Source organism: Pristiophorus japonicus, chromosome 3 (genome assembly GCF_044704955.1).
Source record: "Pristiophorus japonicus isolate sPriJap1 chromosome 3, sPriJap1.hap1, whole genome shotgun sequence".
Lineage (NCBI taxonomy): Eukaryota > Metazoa > Chordata > Chondrichthyes > Pristiophoridae > Pristiophorus > Pristiophorus japonicus.
Window position 1 is genome coordinate 263,205,488 of NC_091979.1, and position 6,648 is coordinate 263,212,135.

Genomic DNA, 6,648 nt, shown 5'->3' on the forward strand with positions numbered 1-6,648 from the left:
GCTTCAATCCTTAAAACTGCATCACTCCCAGTACAAGGACAACCACAGCAAGATATCAAAATGCTCAGAGGTAGCACTCTTGCCTCTGAGTCAGAAGGTTGTGGATTCAAGTCCCACTCCAGAGACTTGAGCACCAAAATCTAGGCTGACACTCCAGCGCAGTGCTGAGGGAGTGCTGCACTGTTGGAGGTGCCGTCTTTCAGATGAGACGTTAAACCGTGACCTCTCAGGTGGTCGTAAAAGGTCCCATGGCACTATCTCAAAGAGCAGGGGAGTTATCCCCGGTGTCCTGGCCAATATTTATCCCTCAATCAACATAACAACAACAGATTATCTAGTCATTATCACACTGCTGTTTGTGGAAGACTGCTGTGTGCAAATTGGCTGTCGCTTTTCCGACATTACAACAATGACTACACTCCAAAAAGTACTTAATTGGCTGTAAAGTGCTTTGGAATGTCCAGTGGTCAGGTAAGGCGCTACATAAAAGCAATTTTTTTTTTTCAATGTGGGTTTCGAGGCATTTTGGCTCTCATATTTGTAAACAAAATCATGAAAAGTCTCGGCACCAGAAAAAGTCGATTTTTATGACAGAAGACCCTTGAATCCCTTCATTCCGCTGGCCGATAATTAAAAAAAATAATGATAGAAACATAGAAAATAGGTGCAGGAGTAGGCCATTCGGCCCTTCGAGCCTGCACCGCCATTCAATGAGTTCATGGCTGAACATGCAACTTCAGGACCCCATTTCTGCTTTCTCGCCATACCCCTTGATCCCCCAAGTAGTAAGGACTACATCGAACTCCTTTTTGAATATATTTAGTGAATTGGCCTCAACTACTTTCTGTGGTAGAGAATTCCACAGGTTCACCACTCTCTGGGTGAAGAAGTTTCTCCTCATCTCGGTCCTAAATGGCTTGCCCCTTATCCTTAGACTGTGACCCCTGGTTCTGGACTTCCCCCAACATTGGGAACATTCTTCCTGCATTTAGCCTCTCTAAACCCGTCAGAATTTTAAACGTTTCTATGAGATCCCCTCTCATTTTTCTGAACTCCAGTGAATACAAGCCCAGTTGATCCAGTCTTTCTTGATATGTCAGTCCCGCCATCCCAGGATGCACAATTATTTTTAAAACAAGGCAAATATTGACAAATGTGAATCAACCGCAGCTTGAAATTCAGTGCATGGCTAATGTTTCTGGCTAATGTAATACAGGCTTCCTCTGGAGAATGAGATGGAAATATCAGTGCCAGACCCATCATTGGAAGGGAACATTTGCACATTTCAAAATGCACAACCGTTACTTGATCTTTTTTCATTATATCTCCATTCTCTTGTGGATGTGGAACACTTGGGAAAATTGGCTCCCCTATTAAGATTTACAAGAACGATTACAACTGAGCATTAGCAACTGTATGTTCAGAATGTGGTAATCGGGTCCCAATACCACAGCAGCACTCATAGCTTTGATCTTTCAGAGTGAAATTATTCATTCTTTGTAGTTAGAATGGTCAGGTCAGGTGCACAATTTTAAGGTCATGATTACAGACTTAGTTATTCAGTCCATTAAAATGCATGGCTGGGAAATCTAGCCCCAAGTGTCAGCTGTTGCTCAGTTGGTAGCACTTTCGCCTCCGAGTCAGAACTGGGTTCAAGACCCACTCCAGCGACCTGTGCACAAAAAAAAAAATCTAGGCTGACACTCCAATGCAGTGCTGAGGGAGCATTGCACTGTTAAGAGGTGCCATCATTCAGATGAGACGTAAAAGATCCCATGGCACTATTTCGAAGAAGAGCGGGGGAGTTATCCTAGGCGTCCTGGCCTAAACTTATCCCTCAAAAAGCAGATTATCCGGTCATTATCATATTGCAATTTGTGGGAGCTTGCTTGTGCGCAAATTGGCCGTCCTGTTTCCCACATTACAACAGTGACTACACTTCCAAAGTACTTCATTGGCTGTAAAGCACTTTGAGACATCCAGTGGTCGTGAAAGGCGCTATATAACTCCAACTCTTTCTTTCATGTAATTCATATGTATTAGTTACCTTTACCGGGGTAATTTATATTTCCTAGCTGTTAATAATAGTACCTTATCAAATCAAAATGGCTCAAAACTCTTCACACAATGAATTACTTTGAAGTGAATTGACTTTTGTCATGTAAGCAAATAAGGCAGCCATTCTGCACTACCAACATCCTACGAGCAGTCATGAGATAAAAGGGCAGTTAGTCTATTTTTGGTGGCAATCGCCGAGAGAAGAATGTTACACAGGACACCAAATGTGTATCCATGCATACCTTGCCCGTTTCACTATAGGAAATCAACAGTTCTGAGAATAACAGGCTAAATTTTGTGAAAATCAGGTTCCAGTTTCCATTCCATATTTGATATTCATCAACATGCTGTGCAATGCAGAAAAAAATCCATTAAAAAGTGCTGGAACTCAGGTGAAAAGTATGTTAATTTTAAACAAATTAATTTGGCTGCTTCATAAGTCATGCAATCAGCCACAGATACAAGAGTTTGACAAAATAAGTTTAAAAAAAATACATCAACTTTGGTTACGTAAATAGTGTAATAGTGTAAGAATTTGATCAAAATCCACCATTGCCAGATAGCCACCCAAAAAAACTCCTAAGATTATTAAATTAAGGCCGGTGAAAAATTGATCAAAAAATTCCGCCCAGCGGGGGAAAAAAAAAATCGATCTTACACGCGGATTCTTGGTGGAAAACACGATCCTGGTCAAATTGGGCGGTACTTACTCAAAAATTTAGTCCGAGGCAAAAAATATTTACCCCCCTCAAAAAAAAAAATCGAAAACTTTTCCACAGAATTGCTGTAAAAGAATTTAAAAAAAACTTTAACTTGCCTCTTTTTGCAGGGTTTCATACCTGCCACCCAACTCCGGCTGGTTTCTCGTGGGCGTTTTTTTCTCCTCACCTACGGGTCACCGCTGTGACCAAACTTGGGTGGTAGCATTTTTTTTCGGAGGTACACGCCAGCGGTATTTCAAAACCGCCGGCGGGACTCTGATGAAATTAACGCCGGTTGGTTTTCTGCCGAAAACAAAGTATACCAACGAAAAACCCGGCGGAAATGCTCACCAAATTCCAGCCCCATAGATAAAAATCGGTCAGGATTCTCATCCCTTTTCACTACTCAGTAAGCCTACATTTGCCTACATAACAATAGTTAGTGCACTTCAAAGTAATTAATTCTGTGTGCAGAACTTCAGATGTTTGGAGTAGTGTGATAAGACAAAATATACATATGAAAAAGGAAGACAGAAAATTTCCTCTGTTTCCTCTGGCTGGGGAGTCGAACACCAGGGGTCACAGTCTCAGAATAAGGGGTCGGCCATTTAGGACTGAGATGAGGAGAAACTTCTTCACTCAGAGGGTGCTGAATCTTTGGAATTCTCTACCCCAGAGGGCTGTGGAGGCTCAGTCTTTGAGTATATTCAAGACAAAGATTGATAGATTTTTGGATAGTAAGGAATCAAGGGATATGGGGACAGTGCAGTTGAGGTAGAAGATCAGCCATGATCTTATTGAATGGCGGAGCAGACTCGAGGGGCTGAATGGCCTACTCCTGCTCTTAATTCTTATACTGCATTCTTTGCTTATTGGAGAGGATGGTTATGATGTTTCTGGCTGAGCAAAAGAAAAACATTGAAAATAAATTGCATTTGCTAAAAACAAAGGTGCAAATTTGAAATGAATATGAAGTATTTAAGAAACAGACCCTGTCCCAATGGTTCATTTAGAAACATAAACCAAGTATATTTGATTAAAATATATATTTTTAAAAGTTTAAAATTCACAGCTCATCATGCAAACCGTACTGAAATTCACACTGCCGAGGTTGTAAAAACTAGCTTTGTAAATGGTTCCTTAAGCGAGAAGTCATAACAGATTTGGGAGACAAAGCCATGTCGGTCATACTTTGCGTTTTGCAGTTTTACGATGTAGCCATCTATAAGCTCCATTGTGAATCGATCCAGACAATATCAGAGCAGATAGTTCATCATCCTTTTATGCTCCAGAGTATGAAACACAAGAAAAGAAAAACCGATCAGTTATAGCAAACGGTTTTCCTGAATCCTGCAGATTGCTTCAGCTCAATTCTAAATTTTCACTCAAAAGTATGACCTAAAGAGCAACTTAAGCTTTACAATTCAAACTTTCCCTGAAATGTAAACTGAGATGTTGTGCTTTATTTCTGCTTAAAGTAAAGTTCTTTCGTCAGCATGGAGACGATGCAGGGTATCTGCTTCTTCTCACTGAATCGTGGATCTTCAGACCAAGACTCAAAGTGCATGGCCACCATATAGTTGACTCTGGTTAGGATCTGCATTATCTCAAATTCTTTGCCATATTCTTTGAAGGCATTGCACAGGGCCTGTGCAAACCAAGAACCCTTGCCTGGATTCCTCCACGAATAGTAGCCTGCAACGACAAACATCACATTTTATCATTCTTAAACAATAGTTTGGACCTTCATTTTGGAGGGACACTTAACAAAACAAGTTCTTACAAAGTCATATAAACAGCACCAATTTAAAGTGTATTATTAGGATTAATATAGTTTTCATTGGTTGATTAGAATGCCCAAACATTTTTTCATATAACAGCAAAATGTACCAAATTCTATTGGTAATGAACTTGTTTTGTTAATTATCCCGCATTTTCACTCTTTACAAGTAGCTCCAGACATCTGCCCTACCCTCAAGTTAGGAGGGTAGGGCAATTCATCAAGCATACTTCTCTCAGATGCTCTTCAGTAAACTTGCCAGATTGCATGTATGAACTTTGGTAGAATAAAAATTCTTCAATTCGTTTTCTCTTCATACTACAGTTGACCCATTGAAAATTGACAAAACGTTACCTGAATTAGAAGCTCAAGTATCAGCCAAGACTGCAATTGAAATTCATGTCGACTACTTTAGGAATCTGATACTGTACCATTATAACTGTAAGTAGTAACTAAACTAATCAAGGCAAGAGAAAGATTGCATTATAGGGCCCAAGTTTCCACATGATTCGCGCCTGATTATTTTTAGGAGCAACTGGTGGAGAACGGACTATTTTAGAAATCGCAATTCTTCACATTTTTTTTTCTGCAGTTCTAGTCAGGTAGAACAGTTCTAGTTTAGAACAGAATTTTTTCTTCAAAAGGGGGCTTGTCCGGCCACTGACGCCTGATTTGAAAGTTTCCACAGTGAAAATGTACTCCAAACTAAAGTAGAATGGCGCCAGTGAAGATTTTTGTAGAACTGAAAAAACCTGTTCTACACATTAAAAAATTAGGCGCAGGTTACAAATTAGGCGTCCAGAACGAGGTGGGGGGAAGGGAACTCATTAAATTCGACAATAAATCCTTATTTATACTTCTACAAATATTATACAAATAAATCCAACCTGAATAAACATTTATAAGCCAAGAAAAGATTAAATAAACCATCTTCCTACCTGTGTGAAAGTGCTTCAGCCAGGGAGAATTCTGCAGCTGTTCGTGCCGCTGAGCGAGAGAGGGAGGGAGTGAGAGAGAGGGAGGGAGAGAGGGGAGAGAGGGAGGGAGAGAGGGAGAGAGGGAGAGAGGGAGAGAGAGAGGGAGGGGGAGGGAGAGAGGGAGGGGAGGGAGAGAGGGGAGGGAGGGAGAAGAGAGAGGGAGGGGGAAGAGGGGGGGTTCGGGGAAGAGAGGGGGGGGTCGGGGAAGAGAGGGGGGCGGTCGGGGAAGAGAGGGGGGCGGTCGGGGAACAGGAGGAGCGGGTGTCGGGTCGGGGGGAGGGGGGGAGCGGGTGTCGGGGAGGGAGCGGGTGTCGGGTCGGGGAGGGGGGGGAAGCGGGTGTCGGGTCGGAGCGGGTGTCGGGTCGGAGCGGGTGTCGGGTTGGGTCTCGGGTCGGGTCGGGGGGGGGGGGGAAACGGGCCTCGGGTCGGGGCGGGGGCGGGGGAGTGCGGGAGCAGGCCTCGGGTCGGGGCGGGGGGGAGCGGAAGCGGGTCTCGGATCGGGGTGGGGGGGAGTGGGTGTCGGGTCAGGGCGGGGGGGGGGGGGGAGAGTGAGTGTCGGGTCGGGGGGGGAGAGCGGGTGTCGGGTCGGGGGTGGGGGGGGGGAGCGGGTGTCGGGTCTGGTCGGCGGGAGCGGGTGTCTGGTCGGGTCTGGTCGGGCGGGGGGGGGGGGAGCGGGGTGTCGGGTCTGGTCGGTGGGGGGGGGGGGGGGGGGGAGGGGCGAGTGTCGGGTCTGGTCGGGCGGGCAGCAGCTGGCCGTGGGAGGAGCCTCATTCACGCAGCCCCAGTGAGGCCATTGGGCCAGGGCTAGGGGCTGCGTGCTTCGGGCCCCTCCCACACAGTTCGGCGCCTGGAGCTACTGCACTTGCGTGCCGACTGTAGCGCGCATGTGCAGAGGTCCCGGCACTGTTTTCAGCGCAGGGACCTGGCTCCGCCCCCCCCACAGCTCATGCTGGCTGCGCCGAGTGCCACAGGACCTGTAAGTCGGTGGAGAATACCGAGGATTTTTTTAGGCGCCGTTTTAGGCGCGAAAAACGGACGCCCAGCTCGGAGGGGCGCCCGTTTTTTTTCTTGTGGAAACTTGGGCCCATAGTGACTTGTAGTGTAATCACCAATTCACCACCAAGTCAAAATA